The following is a 23,099-nucleotide window of genomic DNA, read 5'->3' as shown; positions in this document are numbered from 1 at the left end:
CGACATAACTCTAGAAAGGACACTAAGGCATCCAGATCTATCAATCTTTTATTAATATGGCCCTAAATAACTTTAAGCGTTTGCTGCATGGTGATAAAAGCTACATGCAAAATAGAAAGTGTAAGATGATTTCAGTTTCGCTTTCCTGCTGAACAAAACTAACTTAGCTGGTGTCAAAATTCTTTAGGCTGCAATCCCAGCATTAATGGTAACCTCCAGCATTCACCTTGCTGGAGTCTGTGGGATCTTTGAGAGGACAACAGAGTTGTATGTGGCTGGCGGATGCAAGCACTTCTATGGGTGCATTGTCATACAGTTAGAAAATATGGGCCTTGCCCATACAGGCCTCGGTTGAGGGTTGTTTCCCAGGACGATAACCTCCCTTGACAATCTCAAACACCATCCCACTCCGCCACAGTTGACCCTAGTCATGACCTCCTTGATTCCATTGTAAGGAGGCCAATCAATAAAAATAGGAAAAAGAAGAGTTTCAAAAGGAAACTGCATGTATACTGTAAGATTTTGGGCTCGGAACCACAGATACCTAAGATAGGCAGTCAAATATTTGTAAGTAATTTTAAGGTAGTTTATCAGGTTTATTAAGAAGCAGCAGTTTATGTATCATGAATTAGCTAAATAGACAGGAAAGGAATATAATCCATGACAGTGGAGCATGGTTCACTGATCCCAGAGGATGAACGGGTGGTTGGCACAGAGTGTGTTGATCTCAGTAGCTTGTGATGGCAGCATTCTGCTCTCTAGCTGAAGTGTTAGGTAACTCTTCCCGCAGTCTTCCTCCATCTTCCATCTAAAGAAGGCAGCTGCCTGTCAAGGACTGCCACCTGTCTCCAATCACTCGTTAATATACTTTATTTCTAGGGGCCGATAGTTTACCCTATGTCAATCACTTGTTTGAACATTTCTAACCAATGAATACGGGACAGGTACCCAAGATGTCCAGATGGTTATCTCCCTGCTGTCCATCACTTAGCTCAAGGTCACTTTTTAGTTTTCCTCATGCTGAGAGTCAGTTGCTAGCCCTCACCAGACTTAGGAAAGTCAACACGGAAGCCTGAATCAGGAGACCTCGACATTTCTAGGGAGTGTTTACGTACTTTTTAAGGGAGAGAAAGAAAACAGTTTCCCTGCCATGGTAACCTTATGCTATGCCTACAACTTCCAGAAGAATTCTATACAATTCTAAAAGATACCATTTCTTAAAGGCCCCTATTTCTTACAGCTCCTCCCCCCACCCCCACACGCCCCCACCCCTTGAGAAGGAAATATCCTTATTGGCTTCTCACAACTAAATTTTAGTTAACCTAGTTAATTCTAAAGTACCTTGATTTCTTGATTACATATCATCGATAACATGTTAAAACTACCATAATTATTAACTTAGATTGGCACTCCCCACCTGCAGATCACCTCACTCCATGATATTTCTTATCTTTTGCACGAGTGCTTTAATTTCTAGGCTATTAGCATATAAATACATACAATTACACCAACAGATTATGCATGGACTTAAAAGATTCTCCAGTTCTCCCTTCACCTGTAACCATATTGTAGATAATCCTTATTAAGTATTATTTCTCCTTAGCCTTCATTTGTCCCAACCCAAAATTTCTTTTGCTTTCACTTCAATTTTACTCCCTCTGACTCAGTCTTTATTATTTTAAAGTCAGTTTCTCTGTAGAGTATGTATCGGTGCTTTGATCAGTTAAAAATGTTTTGTTACTCTTCAGGCCATATTAACCATTTCATGTCATGCTATTTGTCAGGTAGCTGAGTAAGCCTGGGACCCGTTCTTCAGTGCAGCTTAACCATGCACTCCTGCATATTAGTTACTTCACATGTAACAAATCACTTTTACATAGTTGCACAGTGTCCCAATTTTCTTCCCAGTGAAGTTGTGTATATCGCACCACACTTGCTCCATCCGATAAGCCTTCCTGACTTTCAGATAATCTTCTCAAAAGATCAAGAGGGGCATCTGAAGATCTTTGCTAATCATCCCCTACACAGGCCCATGGGGGCATTGGTCTGGGTCTTCACGGTAGTTACTCATAAGTTAGAAGAGGTTTTAATTCTTCTAACTTTTTCTGGGCAACTATTTGTGCAACACAGCCAGAACCATCCGAAGCTTGTAAATTAAATCATATTTTCGGATGGTTCCCAGTGCTTGCCCAGAGGAAGTTTGCACGCCTAGGCAAATGCCATGCAAACCCTTACCTGATAGGTTCTGAGAAGCGTTCCCCAACACACTTTGGGTTAACCGTCAATCTGACACTGGGGAGCTAGGAAGTTACGGTTCATAATATATCTTTAAAACAGGAATCAAACATTCCTATTTGATTCCAAACATTAACATAATTTTGTTTGCTTTGTTCGTCATTTTAGATGACATTTTCTTAAAAGCAATCCGCTAAATTGTGCCTGACATTTTTGGTTTTTTTCTTTTATGGGATGTGGACGTCGCTGGCTAGGCCAGTTATTGCCCGTCCCTAGTTGCCCTTGAGAAGGTGGTGATGAGCTGCCTTCTTGAACTGCTGCAGTTCCTGTGGTGTAGGTACAACCACAGTGCTGTTAGGAAGGGAGTTCCAGGATTTTGACCCAGCAACAGTGAAGGAACGGCGATATATTTCCAAGTCAAAATTAGCCCAAATTCAAATAGTTGACAGGTTTTCTTAATCTTCAATTTATTTCCCCCGAAAGAAATATTTTTGATATCCAGGAACCACCTAGACTGCTTGTTATTAGTTTTTTTTAAAAATTAATTATCTCCTTAAACTTCAGGTAAATTCCCCTTTGAGTGTTTGCAATACCAACTCGTATCAATTTATTTTATCAGTTCCAATTTCAGAAACAATTATGCTCATGCTTGGGGGTTTTAAATGGTGTTTTTTCATCAGAGACAGAAGCGCTTGCAGTCAGTTTCGTCACCTCACATACGCAAACACTTTGGGCAGGATTGTCCCAGATTTACACTAGCGTATCTGTGCGGCTGAAACGGGATCACCATGTGTAACACCCTTACTGTTCAAAGAATCTATGGCTGGAATTGTCCCAGATTTGCACAAAGTACAGTTACGGGTGGGAAAAAGAACTTTTGATCCATCGGCCACAATAACGGCTTTTCATGCTGTATCATCCCATTCCCGCCTTTTTAAAAAATATTCGTTCATAGGATGAGGGCGGCACTGGCTAGGCTAGTATTTATTGCCCATCCCCATTTGCCCTTGTTCAGAGCGCATTTAAAAGTCAACCACATTGTTGTGGGTCTGGTGTCAAATGTAGGCCAGACCAGGTAAGGATGGCAGATTTCCTTCCCTAATGGACATTAGTGAACCAGATGAGTTTTTATGACCATTGGCTTTTTTTAATTCCAGATTTTTATTGGTTTCAAATTTGACCATCTGCCATGTTGGGATTCAAACTCGGGTCCCCAGAGCATTACCCCTGGGTTTCCGAATTACCGGTCCAGTAACAATACCACTGTGCTGTTGCCTCCCCCATTAATTATGCATTCCCGGGAAACAGGTTGGATCGCAGGCAGACAGCCTCTGATTCACCCACCTCGCTGTCACCTCAGACCTTCAGTAAATGTGGCGCCATATTTAAAGGCCGCCCCTGCACAGAGCTAACACTCTTCAAGGGACAGGAAGCTGCTGTAAACGGATGGCTGCTAAAAGGGGGAAACATGCTGCCCCCAGATTTTGTGTTGCCTCCCTCGAACACCTACTGTAGGTGGAGGTGGATGAGGCCAGGGGTGGAGTGGCCCACATTAGACCCCTCATTCACTTTGAGGAGCATGCCATCGTACTGACTGGTAAGGATGTGGACCATGCCTTCGGTGACGGTGAGGTTGGTGGTGAACACCCATGTGAGGATCCTGCACCACAACATCCCTCTCTCAACACAGCTGTGAGTGCTCTCTCTCTCCTGCTTTTGACTCCGCTGACATTCACTAATTATCTCTGCATTGGTTCACAGGGAGCTCTGCCAAGCGACCAATACCCTCAGACAGCCAGTCGCTCAGCTCCACTCAGGTCCTCACTTCCAGCCAAGAGGACATTGAAGAGCTGGAAGATCCATCACAGAGCTTACCCACACTCTCCACCAGCGCAGAGACACACACCTCGGTGGGACCTAGATCTAGAGCAGGCTCGGGTTCACAATCTGGTGGTCACTGCCCAGACACATGTCCGCAGCAGGCTCAGCCGAGCTCCCCGGTACTCGGAGGACTACTGGGGAAGAGGCACCTGTGAGGTCCGAATCAGATGATTCAGCCTTCCAACTCATCCTGGAGAGTCAGCAGAAGGCATGGGAACATTACGCAGAGCTGCTGGAAGCCCTCAACAGAGTGGCATGTGAGTTGGAGGAGTGCGTCTGCCTGCTCTCTGATGAAGTGGTGCCCACATGTGCCCGTATGGAGGTGTCCATGGGAAGGATGGCGTACGCCATGGAGACCTTGGTTTAGCAGAATGTGGAGATGCGCGTAGACCTGCACTCCATCACAGCAGCCATGGGTGAGTTCCTACAGTGGCAATGCGAGAGTGAAATGGGGCACCTCGATGTCCCTCCAGGTGCTCCTTCCCCTCAAGGAGTCAGGCCGGGGCCCTCAGGCATCTGAAGGGAGGGGGAGCAGCAGCTGGACATCCCTGGGTCATCCACTCAGAAGTCTCAGAGGCTGTCCTCTCCTTCCCAGTCCACTTTGCCTGTGACCCTCTCAACCTTGTTCTCTCTCATTGCAGAGGGAGCAGCTGGCCCACAGAAGGACAGCCAAAGCAACCCAGGGCCCTCAAGACCTCAGGTCTCCAGAGGATCCACATTGAAGTCATCAGAAGCAACAGGGCCAACCATTGCACAGGCTGTCTCCAGCCCTGCTGTGGATGTCAGGGTAGCACCTAGAATAAGTGGTAGGCCTAGAAAAGTTTAGGATTTCTGGTCACAAGTGGTTGCTTGGGTGAACACATTTTATCACTTTATAATCTGAAAATATATTCACTTTCACAGAGTAATGTATAATGCTGACTTTCAGCTTCATTTACAGGCTTCGTGAGTCCTCCCCATGTATCCCTCCACCAGCAGTTCAGTGGCACACAGTCGGAGCACAAGTGATTCTGGGGGGAGAATGTTTGTGGCAGGGCCTTTCAGAGCCTCTTGCAAGCATTCTCCCATGCTAGCAGAGCCTCCCTCCATCTCACATCTCAATGTCCTGAGCATTTTCAACGCTGCTTGCTGGGGTTCACTTTCAGTTGTCCATCTGAGCTGACCTGCATCTCCGCCCACCCACTGATCACACTCCCATGCAGCAGCTGTGCAAGAGGCTCCTTTCACTTTCGATTTCAGAAACATGGTGGTTGTTCAGTGTGTTTTCAGCTCCCCCATTCTTTGCCCTCTCCCAGTCACCCATGTCCTTTCTCCCATCACTGTTGACCTCCCCTGGCATCACCTTCCCCCTCCCCACCGTCACCTACCAAGCAGAACTCTTTTCTTTCCAGGATGTCCAGGTGAACATGCACGCTCCCTATCTTCCTGAGATTCCCATCATTATCCACATTGACCTGCCTGACCTCCTCCTTCCCACCCACATGGTGCATGTCTGCCTCCGAGTCCCCACCAACCACCCTCGCAGACTCCTTCACCCCTCTGAACTCCTTTCTCCCCCACCAGACTCCTTCCCCCTCTGAACTTCCTCCCACCCGGCCTCCTTCCTTCCTCTGACCGCCTTCCTCCCCTGGACCCTTGCCCCACCTTCAAGGTCCTGCCCTCCCTCCGAACATCTTCCCCCATCCGAACCCCAATCCTTACACATCCCCCCCCTTACACCTATCCTCTTAGCTGTTGCATTCTCCCGGTTACACCCTCTTCTCCCCGTGCTCCCTCCTCCCCTCCTAAATGCACCCACCCCGACACCACCATTACGTCTTCCCAACTTCACCCCCCATGACACCATTGTTTCCCCCTCCCAACCTCACTACCCCACTGCCACCTGACACCATCATTCCACCCTTCTCAACTTCACCCCCCACCCCCAACATCATCAGTTCCTCCCCCACCCAACATCACCACCCCCAGAACACCTTCCTCTCCAAGTCAAACCTAAACCTTCCACTCCATCCCCTCGGCGATCAACCGCAGCAGCTCATAGCCAAGACCCTGATGTCCGAAGCAGACCCCAGACATCAACGGTGGCTTTCCACCTTCCATGAGCTGCTTTTCAGCACAGCCATGTCCATGTGATGCATGTGTTGCTCCAAGGTCCAGTTGCTGTTGGGCTCCAGCATCTTCTGTTCCTCTGATGTCCGCGATGTGAGCAAGGCCCTAACAGTAAGTCCCGACTTCTGCATGTCACACTCGCCAAGATGTGTTCTGGACAGGTGTGTTTTCCCGCTGGCGTGCCTGGGTGATCCAGCATAGGGGGCTGATTCCTGCGAGCAGGGCATATAATTATATGCAGATGTATTAATATTACATTCCTGACATATGATGATGTGAGAGGCAGCCGCCATTAGCAGGTGGAGTGGACAATTGCACACTGGTTTCACGACTTCATTAAACCAATGTTTGGCCTTCACGCCATGTTGTTCCCTCAAGCCTGCCATGACGTCCAATGCCAATGGGTACAGAAAATTCCAGCCTTTGACTTGAAAGATAATAAATAATCTGAACGGTTAAAGTCAAGTCTCCGAAAGGTAAAGCCCTTAGTCCAAATTTGATGCCTGTTGATAAGTTCTTGAATTTGCAAGATACCTGTGTCCCTTGCTGTGTTATCTCATGTCACTCATGTCGCACTAGAAACCTGTTATAAAAAATACAAAAAACAAAATCCAACGTGGTTCTATGTAGGAGCCCAATGTGTTAATATGTCCAATCATATCTGTCAATTTAGAAACTTAAAATCTAGTAATGTCCAATATACATTTAGTAGTACTAAAGTTGTGTGGTGAATTAAACAAAATCAACTGCCAGTAGAAAGGGTTAAGTCCACTGCTTGTGGGTGGGGGGTGCGGAGGGGAAGTTGTGGAGGAAACTTGGCATGCAATTGCATCACTTTACATTATATTTTTAAACTCTTTCCTGAACAAAAAACCAAATTCCATTTTAAACTCAGAAAATGCAAAAAAAAAAACTCAGGTCTAACAGCTCTGAAGAAGAGTCATAAAGACTTGAAATGTTAACTCTGTTTTTTTTCCCTCCAATGATGCTGTTAGACCTGCTGAGTTTTTTCAGCATTTTCTGTTTTTGTTTCATATTTCCAGCATCGGCAGCGTTTTGTTTTTATCCATTTTATCCAATTAAGGGCTGCTGGGAGTCACAGCCTGTCCTGACAGGCAATGGGTGCTAGGCAGGGTACACCCAGGATGGGACACCAGTCCATCACAGGGCACACAATCACATGCACACTAAGGGTCAATTTAACTATAGCCAATCCAGCATGTCTTTGATGGGGGGAGGGAACAGGAGCGCCCAGTAGAAACCCATGCAGACACGGAGAGAACATGCAAACTCCACACAGACAGACACCTGAAGTCAGAATCGAACACAGATCCCTGGAGGTGTGAGGCACCAGTGCTAACCACTGCCATGCTCTCCACCCCATTTTAAACTTGTTTTATTAAATTAATTTGTTATCTTTTCTTCAACTTTGCTGAAATGTAAATTAAATTCCAATTATTTCAAAACCTTTTAACATTTTGTGAGACGTTTCTCACCCAAGATTTATTTTTGGTACAACCAGAATTTCAAGTTAAAGATATCTCTCTTGTTTATCCATTTTTCTTTTTAAAAAAAAATCAAGTTCTAATGTTAACTATTAAACCAAATTTGAATGAAACAGTCATTAAAACTTGTCTTTAACTTGAATTTTAGCAGTTCCTCTTTAACCTTGGGACAAATGTTTTGAAAAGTTCAAACTGGATTTCTGCCAAATTACTTCAAGACTCCAATCTTATCTTTATATTTTGGGAAACAAATTGGAGAGCCCTTTCACAGCTGCATGAGCATGTTTTAATTCGTGCAAATATCCTGCTTTAACAATGACTTGTTGATGTTTTGAATGTATGGTACGTGTCAGTAGTTCTTGAACTTCCTTTTGGGTTGTTGCAAGTGCGGCTTTGCTTAAGGGACATTGATTTTCCCATCTACCCCATGTCCTTTGGGATACTATTGCTCATCGGTGGCTGGCTAGCTTCTGCTTCTCTGCCCTGTGTCTCTTCAACTGGGTGAGATATCTCCCTCACTATCTTATTGTCTGTTTGGGAATTCTCCTGGTCCCCCTCTAAATCTGGAGAGAAGGTTTCCGCAAGCCAAACTTCAGGCAACTTTTCCTCAGCCTTTATCTTGACTGGTTTAACCATTTGACTTTCTTCAGGCTCTTCAGCTAAGTGGGGCATCTCCCTCATTGTCTCACTGCCTGCTTTGGAACTTCCCTGGTCCCTGTTTAATTCTGAAAAGAAAGTGTCCGACGACCTGATTTCTGGGTCACTCCCTTCATCTTTTTAAAATTCGAACTGGTCTCCTTGACCTCTTTTAATTCTACTGGTCTGATTTCGGTCCCGTTAACACCTTTGCGTTCTATCATGATCCCTTTTAACTTGGCTAGCCTGGACTCAGCTTCTTTTTCCTCAAGGACCTTCTGACCCACTTCAACCCTCATGAGTTCCAGTGTTTTGTCTAGTTTTTTTTTCTTGTATAGCATGCTCTATTGTGTGCCTCCTGTTCCCAGTGTAATTGATTGTGTTGGAAAGCAATGCTCTCCTGCCAGCCATCACTTCTCTTTCACAACTTATTGGCCCATTCCCTTAACTTCTTGTACTTTTTATTCAGCTCTAAGGCAAACGCATGTGCACCATAGACTGACTTATTCCAGACCTTTTTTCAATTTAATCTTTTCTTTCTGAATCTCTTTAGAAAGCCTATCAAAGAAACACTAGGAAATGTGGAAGATTGCCCAGGTATGTCCTGTACAAAAAAAGCAGGACGACTCCAACCCGGCCAATTACTACCCTGTCAGTCTACCCTCCATCATCAGTAAAGTAATGGAAGGGGTCATCAACAGTGCTATCAATCGGCACTTGCTTAGCAATAACCTGCTCACTGACGCCCAGTTTGGGTTTGCCAGGGCCACTCAGCTCCTGACCTCATTACAGCCTTGGTCCAAACATGTGAAAAAGAGCTGAACTCCAAAGGTGAGGTGAGAGTGACTGCCCTTGATATCAAGGCACCATTTGACAGAGTGTGGCATCAAGGAGCCCTAGCAAAACTGGAGTCAATGGGAATCAGGGGGAAAACTCTCCGCTGGTTGGAGTCATACCTAGCACAAAGGAAGATGGTTGTGGTTGTTGGAGGTCAATCATCTCAGTTCCAGGGCATCACTGCAGGAGTTCCTTTGGGTAGTGTCTTCAGCCCAACCATCTTCAGCTGCTTCATCAATGACCTTCCTTCCATCATAAGATCAGAAGTGAGGATGTTCGCTGATGATTGCACAATGTTCAGCATCATTCACGCCTCCTCAGATACTGAAGCAGTCCATACCAAATACAGCAAGACCTGGACAATATCCAGGCTTGGGCTGACAAGTGGCAAGTAACATTCAACACACACAAGTGCCAGGCAATGACCATCTCCAACAAGAGAGAATCCAACTATTGCCCTTGACATTCAATAACATTACCATCACTGAATCCCCCACTATCAACATCCATCGACCAGAAACCGAACTGGACTAGCTATATAAGTACTATGGCTCCAAGAGCAGGTCAGAGGCTAGGAATCCTGCAGCAAGTAACTCACCTCCTGACACCCCAAAGCCTGTCCACCAAGTACAAGGCACAAGTCAGGAGTGTGATGGAATATTCTCCACTTGCCTGGATGAGTGCAGCTCCAACAGCCCTCAAGAAGCTTGACACCATCGAGGACAAAGCAGCCCGCTTGATTAGCGCCCCTTCCACAAACAAACATTCACTCCCTCCATCACCACCCAACAGCGACAGCAGAGGTAGCATAGTGGAGTTGTCACTGGATGAGTACTCCAGACACCCAGGGTAATGCTCTGGGTAATGCTCTGACCTGGGTTCAAATCCCACATAACAGATGGTGAAAATTTGAATTCAATAAAAAAAACCTGGAATTAAAAGTCCAATTTGTGGATTGTCATAAATGCCCATTGGGTTCTCTCTCTCTCTCACTGCCCTTTAAGGAAGGAAATCTGCTGTCCTTACCCGGTCTGGCCTGTATGTGACTCCAGACGCACAGCACAGCAATGTGGTTGACTGAAATGACATGGGCAATAAATGCTGGCCCAGCCAGTGATGCCCCATGTATGAATAAAACAAAAGATGTGCTCATCAAGGCTCCTTAGACAGCACCTTCCAAACCCATGACTGCTCCCATTTAGTAGACACATGGGAACACCACCACCTGAAAGCTCCCTTCCAAGCCACTCACTATCCTGACTTGGAAATATATTGCCATTCCTTCACTATCACTGGAACTCCCTCCCTAACAGCCCTGAGGGTGTATCCACACCACATGGACTGCAGCAATTCAGGAAGGCAGCTCACCACCACCTTCTCAAGGGCAAATAGGGATGGGAAATAAATGCTGGCCTAGCCAGCGAAGCCCATATCCAATAAATGAATAAAAATAACTCCATTGCACTCGTCTATAGCTCCCAGGATATCTTGCCCCAAGTGTTCCTGTTTTATCAGTCATTCCCTAGCATATGCCAATGTCATTGTGACTCCTGGCTTCATTTAATAACTACTCCACATGCCTTTAACTACAACCTAAGTCTGTGGCTTCTCAAATTTCATGCCAATGATAATTTGATGATGGTGAATCCCACTCCTGACACCAGTCTGTAAGATTTTGGCTACAGGAGTCACAGATACCTAAGATAGGCAATCGAGTATTCGTAAGTAATTTTAAACTAGTTTATTAAGTTGATTAAGAAGCAGTAGTTGAGATACAATGCATTAGCTAAATAAACAGGAAAAGTATACTGTTATGATTCCAGTTGATGTTACTACTGGACAAGCCAAATCCCAGGGTGAAACCCAGCTTGATAGATCTTAACTTTTATTTTTTGTTTAGATACATGGAGAGTGGCTACTGAATAGAGCCACAGGAGTCAGCTGATGAACATTTAACAAAAGAATGAAACATTTATTAAACAAGAAAAGAGGAACTATGTTACAATACTCCTTTATCCACAACTATACCTTCACAGATACATACAGATTTGTAAGGTTAACACAAAAGTTACAAAAGCTATCTTATACTCTAATGTTCACAGTAAGTACACAGTCCATGTAAATCAACAGGCGATGAGATCAGGCACATCGCACTCTGAAACCAAGTGACAGATACCACCCCAAACAGATGCTATGGATCTCTGCTCAACTCCCCTCCCGCGTGTCACACCGTGAGCCAACCGGTCTCACTGAACTCTGTCTTTCACATTAGGGTTTCCAATCTCCACTGCAAGAATTCGCTTTGGAATCTTCTCCCAAACCAACACTTTCTCTCAAATGCCTTCCACAAGGGTCCACCTCCAGGGTTTTGAACTCTCCTTCCAATGTTCCTCTCCCCTGGGTCACCACATGCATTCAAGCTTTCTTCCACACACTCTCACTGACTCAGCCATGTCAACAGAACACCACTGCTTCACATGCCCACAATAAAGAGTTACAGACCTTCAGCTGTCTCCTTGGACCTTCCTCTCTGCACCTTACTTCCACAGAATAGGCCCTTTTCCAGATTCCTGTCCTTTTGACTGGAAGGTCTTATTGGGCCCTTTCCTGTTCCACTCCTCTGGATTTGGGACTTTCTTTTGTAGTTTCTGGAACCTTCTTCTGCAGTTTCTTCTCCTGTCCAGCTTCCCGTGGTAGCTGGCTTCAACTTCAGCTTGGGACTTGCTATCTGTCCCTGTGCTGTTCAGCCTCTCTGGAATCCTGGCTTCAACAGCAGTTTTGGTTTGGTGCTCGCTATCTGTCCCTCCTATGCTGCAACTGTTTCCAACTGAACTCAAAATGCTTTTTCTTAATTTTCTGTGGCCTGAATTTTTCACTCATTGGGTGCACGTGATCGGCGGGCCCACAGGCAGGCAGGAATCAGGCCCCTGACTGCGATCGGCCCCCAGCCGCTATTTCACATTGGCTGGTCAATTAACGGCCAGCCAGCGTGAAAGGCGCGCTGAGAAAGGCTCAGCACTGCCATTGGGGGCGGGAAGAAGGTGGGTGCCGACATCACCGCGGGTGCTGGTGAGCGCTTCCAGTGAGCTCTCTGAAGGCAGACGGCTGCCTCAGGGAGCTGCAGACCTCCACAGAATAGACAAAACAATAAAAGTGCTGCAAGGTATGTCCATGCAGCACAATCAAGCACCTGAAAGCTTATCTCATAAAAAAAACAGCCCCCAGACATCTCTTTTTATTTTATTTCCCCACCGAGATTTCATCCCGCCCTGGATCGAGGTTTGAGCAAAAATGTAAAGGCCGCCTGGCCGATTGATCCATCCGCCAACCGTAAAAGTGGATGGGCCAGGAAAAATCACTTTCAATTGCTTAATTGCCCGCTTAATTGTCAATGGGCGCGCTTCAACTGCCATGTGCACCCGCTGAGCGAGATATCACTTCGGGGCGCACATCCAATGTCATCTCGCGTTATTTAGTGACCAGATGGGATGGGCGCAACCCACCCACGGGATGTAAAATTTTGGCCTCTGTCTCTGTGCATGTGTGGATGGGTCTCCCTCTCTGGACCCCTGTTGCTGGGCAACAGCACAGTTTTTTCTACTCTTGTTTGCTTTAACTCTCCTTCAAGAGTTGTAAAAATCTCATTAGAAATGCAAGTATACAAACAGGGCTTTAGACCTGCTGTCCATACTCAAAAATGAAACTAGGTCCCAGGTTTCACCTTTTAACACACAAATAGAAAAAAAAATATATAAATTGAACTTAAACTTAAAGATATACCTTATTCCTAGCACACCCAAACACATGCATGACTACTCCTATTTCCTAACATTACAGTGGAGAGTGGTTCTGATTCCAGAGGACAAATGGACCATTGGCACAGGGTTTGTAGATCTCAGTAGCTGTGATGACAACATTCTGCTCCCTAGCCAATGTGCAAGGGTAACTTTTCCCTCAGTCTTCCGCGCTCTTTCCTGGTCCAACTTCCATTTGAAGAATGGACTGCCACCTGATGAGGACTGCCCCCTATCCCCAAGCACTGATTAATGTACTTCATTTCTAGGGGCTGATAGTCTACTCTATGTCAACCTCTTATTTGAACCTTTCTAAATAAATACCCAAGATGTCAGGATGGTCACCTCCCCAATATCCATCACTTTTTAGTTTTCCTCATGCTGAGGGTCATTTGCTAGCCCTTACCAGACACTCATAGATAAAAGGGTACACAAGGTACTGTCCTATCGACTTAAGGAAGTCAACATGGAAGCCTGAATCAACAGACCTCGGCATTTCTAGGGGATGTTTGTGTTTTTTCAGAAGGAGAAAGAAAACAGTTTATCTGTCAAGGCGATCTTATGCTTTGCCTACCATAAGAATTCTATGCAATACTAATAAATACCATTTCTTAAAGGTCCCTATTTCTTACAATACTTGAAACAAATAAAAAAAATACAGGTCTAACAATGCAGAAAGAGCAGGGGAGTGAGACTAATTCAAAGAACAGACATAGGCTTCCTTCTGTGCTGTATAATTGTATGATACCATGGCTTACTTTTCTTTGGGTATTCACCTATGAGGCCCACATTTTTACTTCTGGAGCTCAGTGCACCTCAACCCATTTGGTTTGGATAGTCTAGGGGTCACATCTGAACTAGGCTAATTCTAAGCTAGGGGCTCCTGATAATATTTGCTTTCCAATGGGTGGATGGAGGTTCTCATTGAGATTGGGGCAGACAGTTAGACAGGAATCACAAACCAAGGAATATTGGTCCCTAATTAAGTACATACAGAACATTTAACAAACAGTGTGTGACCAACATTCTGGGTGGAGGTGGGGAGGAGTTGGGGGAGGCGGTTACCTTATGTAAATGAAGTGCCCTCCCACTGACCCATGAACTTGATTCTAAGTCTTGCAGAATCCATGCAAAAGCAGTGAAGTCACAATTGTGCCGACACATAAATTGTGCTTTAGATACTAAGGAACATGTTGGGCCTGGTTTTCTTGCCTTCTTTTCTCACACCTGGGTGCAAAGTCAGTGTAATGTATCAGCAGTGCACTGCACCCACTTGAAGGGAGCTCAGCAGTACTTCTGGGTCGGGCTTACTAAAGCACAACAGGCATGCACTGGGACACACACACATAAAGGGGAAGCTTGAGTGATGCTCCAGACTTTGAACCGTGCAACAGCTTAAAGATGTCAACGTTTTGAAAAGGTGGGGAGCCATGCAACATGTCTTAGTGTTGCACCAAGACAAAAACATATCCTTTTCTCTCCACTGATGTAACAAGGTTAAACCGCAGCCATTTTTCTCTGCTATTTTTGCCCTTAAAATTGGTGCACTCAGGCACAAAGCAGAGGAACATCAGTTGATAGTGTTATTGAGTTAAATATTTAGAATCATAGAATGGTTACAGCACAGAGAAGGCCATTCAGTCCTTTGAGTCCATGCCAGCTCACTGCAAGAGCAATTCAGCTAGTCCCACTCCCTGGTCCTCTGTTTAACCCTGCAATTTTTTTTCTTTATCCAATTCTCTTTTGAAAGCCCCAGTTGCCTCCACCATATGCAATGCATTCTAGATCCTAACCACTCATCCCAAAAAAAGCTTTTCCTCACATTGCCTTCAGTCCTTCTACCATTCACCTGAATTGACGCCTTCTAGTTGTTGAGCCTTCCGCCAATGGGTACAGTTTCTCTTTATCTACACTGCCTAGACCCCTCTGATTCTGAATACCTCTGCCAAATCTCCTTTCAACCTTCTCTTCTTTAAGGAAAATAACTTCAGCTTCTCCATTGCATCCATGTAACTGAAGTCTTTCATCCCTACCCTCTCCAGCAGCTTCACATTCTTCCTAAACCGCGGTGCTCAGAATTGGACACAATACCCCAGTTGATGCCAATCCAGTGTTTTATTAAGGTTCACCATAACTTCCTTGCTCTTATACTCTCTGTCTATATTTATATAGTTCAATATCCTGTCTATCTTTTAATCACTTTCTCAACCTATCTTGCCACCTGCAATGATATGTGCACATATGCCGCAATGTTTTGGTGTTCCTGCACTCCCTTTAGAATAATATCATATGGTTTATATTGCCTCTCCTTGCTCTTCTAACCAAAATGCATCACTTCACACTGTTCTGCATTAACTTTCAACTGCCATGTGCCTGCCCATTCCACCTATGTCCTCTTGAACTATACCACTATTCTTCTCATAATTCACAGGTGCAATGTCTCAAAAACAGCAACCTTGGGACCGAAGCCTTGCCAGACTTCAGATCTTGCCGGATTTCAGGTCGGATGGTTCTGGACTAGGGCTGTTCGGGTCAAGCCGGGTCAGGTAGGGTCAAGGGTCACTCGGAGCATGGGAATAGACTGATGCACAAGCAGCGAAGGGGATAATTTGTCAAGGGCCACATGGTACCAATGTTGTGCATAGCTGAATTGCTCAGGTAAGTTTTCTTTTTATTTTACTCAGTTAAAATTGATGCATGGCACATTCTAAGATGTCCGGTTGTCAGACAACTCCAATCTTTGGACAGCAAGATTTGAGAGACTACTGTGCTACCAAGTTTTTTTATCTGCAAATTTTGAAAGTGTGTCCCGCGCACCCAAGTCTAAATCATTTACATAAATCAAGAAAAGCAGCATTCCTACCGCTGAACCTCATTATATACCTTCCTCCGATCCGAGAAAACAACCCTTCATCATTACTCTCTGCTTCCTGTCACCCAGTCAACACTGTATCCATGCTGCCACTTTCCTTTTTATTTCACGAGCTTCAACTTTTCTCAAAAGTCTATTATGTGAAATTTTATTAAACACCTTTTGGAAGTCCACATCACCCTCTTCAGCCCTCTCCATTACCTCCAAGTTAAACATGATTTGTCTTTGAGAAATTCATGCTGGCTTCCCTTAATTAACCCACAGTTATCTTAGTGATTGTTAATTTTGTCCTGGGTTTTTGTTTCAATGGGCTGGTTTTTATGGGGATCCATGGCCCCTGAGCCCCCGGCAAAAAGAGTTCGTAGGGAGCCCCCCCGCCAGGGAAAGAACAGTTGCACCGCTGTCATTTAGTGGTCATTTGACTATTCGTCTGGAGGCGCGATTTCTGCCTTTAAGGGGCAGGAATTCCCGCTTCAGAGACCTGCCCACCATTTGGATGGCCAGCAGCCCTGTTGTCCCAGCAGCTGAGGAAGCAGTTGCCACTGCTGGGCTTACAGGCAGTCCCCAGTAGAGTTCATTGCTGAGCTGGACACTAAGGTAAGTAGAGGGATTTACTGGGATCAGACTGGCAGATCCAGGTGAGGAGGGGATTACAGGTGAGAGTGGGGGCTGCAGGGAGGATGAGCAAACTGACCATGGCACCGTGGTACAGGAAGCCATTCAAGTGGAGGTGGTAAATAGAAATATAATGGTATTAGGGGACAGTACATTCAAGGGGATAGACACAATTCTCTGAGTCCCTAATCCCTGTAATCCTAAACACTGTAATCTGAGGGGGATGGGGTGACCAGGTTTGAGAGGACAAGGGTGAAGGGTAAGGAGGGGGAAGTGTGATCTTGGGAACAGGGGTGCATCCAGTGGGCATATTGGTCCCCCCACCTTGCCCAACATCAATCTACACAGGTAAAGCTGTCAGGCTTCCCACATGGTGTGGGCCTCTCCCCACTTAAGGTAAAATAGGGCAAGTTGTGACCCTTTAGTGGCTATTAATTGGCCACTTAAGGTCCTCGATAGGCCCAAGTGTGGGCGGGCCACCCTACGTCTCCACTGCCCTCCATAAAATTTTGTACAGGTCAGGGGTAGGTGGGTAGGCAATAGGAAGGCTATGCACTGGATTTTATGACCTTCCTTCCTTCAAACTGGCTAGTGGTTGAGTGTAAAACCCAGTGCAATATTTCTGCAGCTACAAATCTTCTCAATCACAACCTTACCTCCACCTTTGATGTCCTTTTCACCATTAAAGACATCCCACTCAATCACCCTGGGCATCTCCCGGGTACCACCCTCATCTCCGTTCCCTTAAGTTCAAAGGATACAGCCATGAACATTTATGCCAGGCAACTGGTTTAAACATTTATAGACAGATCCAACCAGACCACATAAAGCACTTAACAAAAACAGAATTACCTGGAAAAACTCAGCAGGTCTGGCAGCATCGGTGGAGAAGAGTCGACGTTTCGAGTCCACATGACCCTTCAACAGAACACATAAAGCACTTATCAGTTTTGAATGCAAAAGCAAAATACTGCAGATGCTGGAAATCTGAAATAAAAACAAAAACTGCTGGAAATACTTAGCATAAGCAAGCACGAAGAGAACAGCTCATCACTGAGTGCAGCAAGACACAGGCTGTGAACTTGGGAATTTGGTGCAGTGAGGGAAGAGGTGCTGTTCTGACCTTTTATATAAAAGGGAGTGGGTTGAGAGAGGGAGCCAGTATTTGAGAGCTGAAGCCTGGAAGCATTAATTAGGCGAATTAGACAGGTGAACCATTTTTAAGTTTCATTTTGCTGTCTAATTGGGCTGCTGTAGTTTGAACTGGTACTTGGAAGATTTAAGTATTGCATTAAATTTCCAACTTAACTAGTTAAGCAACTTGATATAACTACAAATAATCATTGGGTGTTATTTCTAAACTTAATTATTTAAATTAAGCACAGTAAAGATGGCTGGGCAGAAGATGTGTTGCAGCTTCGGCATTAGGAACTGATGGACACCAGTGTGATCCACAGCAACTACATCTGCAGTTAATATTGGCTCAGAGTTGATGAGCTAGAGTCCAAACTTCGCACACTGTGATGCCTCAGGGCGGGGGAAAGTTACCTTGACACTTTGTTCCAGAAGGCAGTCACGTCCATTAGGCTAGGGTCTTCTGATTTGGTCCATGACCAGGGACAGGAGGGTGTTACTGTAGGTGAGGCAGGTATGGGTGTCAAGAAATCAAAGTGGGGAAGCCTCAGTCTTTGCAATTTTTCAACAGGTTTAAAGTTCTTGCAGCTTATATGGATGAGTGGGGACTGCAGGATGGATGAGCAAACTTAACATAGTACAGGAAGCCATTCAAGTAGGGGTAGTAAATAGAAGTGTAATGGTAATAGGGGACAGTATAGTCAGGGGGATAGTGCATGGAATAGTGCATAGGACAGTATAGTGCATGGTAAAATCGGGCAAAGTCAGCAGTGCATGGTAAAATCGGGCAAAGTCAGCATGGTTTCATCAAGGGGAGGTCATGCCTGACAAATCTGTTTGAATTCTTTGAGGAGGTAACGAGTAGGTTAGACAAAGGAGAGCCAATGGATGTTATCTCCTTGGACTTCCAGAAGGCCTTTGGCAAGGTGTCGCACAGGAGGCTGCTCATTAAGATAAGAGCCCATGGTGTTAGAGGCAAGGTACTAGCATGGAAAGAAGATTGGCTGTCTGGCAGGAGGCAGAGAGTGGGGATAAGGGGGTCCTTCTCAGGATGGCGGCCGGTGACTAGTGGAGTTCCGCAGGGGTCAGTGTTGGGACCACAACTTTTCAGTTTATACATTAATAATCTAGATGAAGGAACTGACGGCATCCTGGCTAAGTTTGCAAATGATACAAAGATAGGTGGAGGGACAGGTAGTATTGAGGAGGTGGGGAGGCTGCAGAAGGATTTGGACAGGTTAGGAGAATGGGCAAAGGAGTGGCAGATGGAATACAACTTGGGGAAGTGTGAGGTCATGCACTTTGGTAGGAAGAATAGAGGCATAGACTGTTTTCTAAATGGGGAGAGAATTCAGAAATCTGGAGTGCAAAGGGACTTGGGAGTCCTAGTCCAGGATTCTCTTAAGGTTAACTTGCAGATTGAGTCGGTAGTTAGGAAGGCAAATGCAATGTTGGCATTTATTTCGAGAGGACTAGAATATAAAAGCAGGGATGTGCTGCTGAGGCTTTATAAGGCTCTGATCAGACCACATTTAGAATATTGTGAGCAATTTTGGGCCCCGTATCTCAGGAAGGATGTACTGGCCTTGGAGAGGGTCCAGAGGAGGTTCACGAGAATGATCCCAGGAATGAAAGGCTTAACATATGAGGAACGTTTGAGGACTCTGGGTCTATACTCGATGGAGTTTAGAAGGATGAGGGGGGATCTGATTGAAACTTACCGAATACTGAAAGGCCTGGATAGAGTGGACGTGGGGAAGATGTTTCCATTAGTAGGAGAGACTAGGACCCGAGGGCACAGCCTCAGAGTAAAGGGAAGACCTTTTAGAACAGAGATGAGGAGAAACTTCTTTAGCCAGAGAGTGGTGAATCTATGGAATTCATTGCCACAGAAGGCTGTGGAAGCCAGGTCATTGAGTGTAATTAAAACCGAGATATATAGGTTCTTGATTGGTAAGGGGATCAAAGGTTACGGGGAGAAGGCGGGAGAATGGGGTTGAGAAACTTATCAGCCATGATTGAATGGCGGAGCAGACTTGATGGGCCGAATGGCCTAATTTCTGCTCCTATGTCTTATGGTCTTATGGGGATAGACACAATTCTCTGCAGCCGAGGGCATGAGTCCAGATGGCTGTGTTACCTGACTGGTGCCAGGGTTTGGGACATCTGCTCAGGGCTGGAGAGAAACGTGCAGTGGAAGGGGGAGTATACAGTTGTCGCGTGGATATTTGATAACAGGACACTTGGAAAATATCAACAGGATTAGACAAAGTCAACATGGATTCATGAATGGAAAATCATATTTGACAAACCTACTGGAATTGTTTGAGGACATAACTAGCAGAATAGATAAGGGAGAACCAGTGATGTGGTGCTGTCTGTGAAGCCTGGCGCTGATGACTGCGAGTGCTGACCGAAGCAAGGTCAACAAACAAACCTCGAAGTCCCGAGTGAAGTGCAGCTCGCCAGGTGCACGTCACTTATGTACAGTTGTGAAATATGTCGGCGTGCAATCATACCGATGTGCCCGGATGACCCAACGTGCGGGGACGATTCCAGCAGGCAGGGATTATAACTATATGTAGATGTATCAAAATGATGTTCCTGATTTCTGGCGGTGGGAAATGCCGCCCGCCATTGCTGGGTCGAGCAGATGATAGCGAACTGATTTCACAATGTCATGAAACCAATTTTTGGCCTTCCAGCCATATTATCCACTCATGCCTGCCATGGCACCCGACACCAATTGGAATGGAACATTCTGGACATAGTTTCAAGGTAATGAAGACTGAGACCTAAATTTTCAAGTGTATTTGACATTTCAGGTGGACAGGAAGATAGGAAAAGACGGTATGGTAGCTCTGTTAATTAAGGATTACATTAATATAAAAGATCAAGATGTAGAATCAGTTTGGGTAGAGATATGAAATAGCAAAGGTAAGAAATCACTTGTGGGAGTAGGTTTTGGGCCCCCTAACAGTAGCGACACTGTAGGATGGAACATGCAGGAAGAAATAATGGGGGCTTGTAAGATAGGTATGGCAATAATCATGAGTGATTTTAATCTTCATATAGATTGGATGATTCAGATTGGCAAAAGTAGCCTGGAAGATGAGTTCATTAAGTGTATTTGGGACAATTTTTTAGAGAAGGGCATTCTAGTGCCAAGCAGGGAGCAGACTATTTTAGACATGTTAATGCGTAATAAAACAGGATTAATTAATGATCTCATAGTAAAGGTACCATCCAGGCAATAGTGACCATAACATGATAGAACATTCAGTTTGAGGGTGACAAGTGTGGGTCTAAGACTAGTATCTTAAACTTAAATAAAGGCAACTCCAAGAGTATGAAGAAAAAGTTGGCTGAAGTGAAGTGTGAAAATGGGTTATAAGGAAAGACAGTAGAAGAACAGTGGTAAACATTCAAGAAGATATTTCATAACTGTCAGCAAAGATATATTCCATTTAGAAAGAAAGACTGTCTGAGAAGGATGCACCATCTGTAGCTAACTAAGGATGTCAAGGATAATATGAAATTGAAAGAAAAAGCATACAATCTTGCGAAGAATAGTGGTAAGTCAGAAGATTGGACAGATTTTAGAAACTAGCAGAGTGACAAAAAAAATAAGCAGGGGGAAATTAGAGTATGAGAGAAAGCTATATGGAAATATAAAAACAGATAGGGCTGAATTTTGTCATCGGCGAGCAGGGGGTGGGGCCCGCTCGCCGACGCGTAAAATGACGCTGGATGACGTCGGGCGGAACCCCCAATGTCACCGTGCCCCATTTAAATTTTCAGGAAGGCGGATCCGCAGCAAAATCAGCTGTGGGCCCGCCAACCTGTCAATGGCCAATTGAGGCCATTGACAGGTTCACTAAAACAATTAAAGGACCTGCCCATCCAACCTTAAGGTTGGTGGGCAGGCCAGGAGCCCCAGCGGGGAATAGAAAAAACATGAAACCTCGTCCACCGGCGGGATGAGGTTTCATGTGTGGATTTAAAAAGTTTAATAAAGTTTTAGTGAAATTTATGAACCTGTCCCATCTTGTTAAGGATTTTTTTTTCCTATTTTTAATGTTTTCACAACTGTCACCGATCTCCCTGAGGCAGCACTTTGCCTCAGGGAGATGTGCGCTCTTTCGTGCGCATGCGTGAAAGAGCACACTCTCACTTCTGGGGAATTCCACCCCCCCCCCCCCCCGACCCCTGCCACCACCCGCACAGGAAGCGCATAGCGCTTCCCGCCGTGCGTCACACTGGGTGGGCCTTAATTGGCCCGCCCACTTAAAATGGCAGCGGGGCCCGCTTCTCCGGCGGGGATCGGTTCCCCGCCTGCCGGAGATTGAGTCGGGCCCGCCCGCCCGCCCAGTAGGCAGAAAATTCTGCCGTAAGAGTTTCTACACATATTTAAAAAGGATAACAGTAACTAAAGTAAATGTTGGTCCCTTAGAGGATGAGACTGCGGAATTAATAATGGGAAACAAGGAGATGGCAGAAGCATTGAACAGGTATTTTTTGTCTTCACCATAGAAGGTACAAATAGCATCCCAAGAATAGTTGAAAATCAAGAGGTAAAAGAGAAGGAGGAACTTAAAACAATCTCAATCATTAGGGAAAAAGTATCGGGAAAGCTATTAGAACTAAAGGCTGACAAGTCCCTTGGACCTGATGGCTTTCATTCTAGGGCCCTAAAAAAAGTGGCTATAGAGATAGTAGATGCATGGGTTGTGATCTTCCAAAATTCTCCAGATTCTAGGAAGGTCCCAGCAGATTGGAAAATTTCAAATGTATCACCTCTATTCAAAAAAGTAGGGAGACAGAAAACTCTAACGTCTGTCATAGGGAAAATACTAATATCCATTATTAAGAAGGTTATAGCAGGATGCTTAGAAAATCAAATTGGATCAGAAAGAGTCAATATAGTTTTGTGAAAGGGAAATCATGTTTGACTAATTTATTAGAGTTCTTTGAGGAAGTACCAAGCAACGTGGATAAAGTGGAACCTGTAGATGTGGTGTACCTGGATTTCCAAAAGGTATTCAATAAGGTGCCACATCAAAGGTTACTTCAAAAAATCAGAGTGCATGTGTAAGAGGTAATGTATCAGCATGGATAGAGGATTGATTAGCTAACAAGAAGCAGAGAGTAGGGATGAATGGGTCATTTTCAGGTTAGCAAGCTGTTACTAGTGGAGTGCCACAGGGATCAGTGCTGGGGCCTCAACTATTTACACTCTATATCAATGACTTGGATGAAGGGACTGAATGTATGGTAGCTAAGTTTGCTGATGACATAAAGATAGGTGGGAAAATAAGCTGTCAAGAGGACATATAGTCTACAAAGGGATTGAGATAAGTTTATTATGTGGGTAAAAACATGGCAGATGGAGTAAAATGAAGGAAGTATGAACTTATCCACTTTGGCAGGAAGAATAGAAAAGCAGTATATTATTAAAATGGAAAGAAACTGCAGAACTCT

The sequence above is a fragment of the Cetorhinus maximus genome, chromosome 1 (assembly GCF_964194155.1).
Source record: "Cetorhinus maximus chromosome 1, sCetMax3.hap1.1, whole genome shotgun sequence".
In the NCBI taxonomy this organism is placed as follows: Eukaryota; Metazoa; Chordata; class Chondrichthyes; order Lamniformes; family Cetorhinidae; genus Cetorhinus; species Cetorhinus maximus.
Note: the sequence above shows the minus strand (reverse complement) of the source record.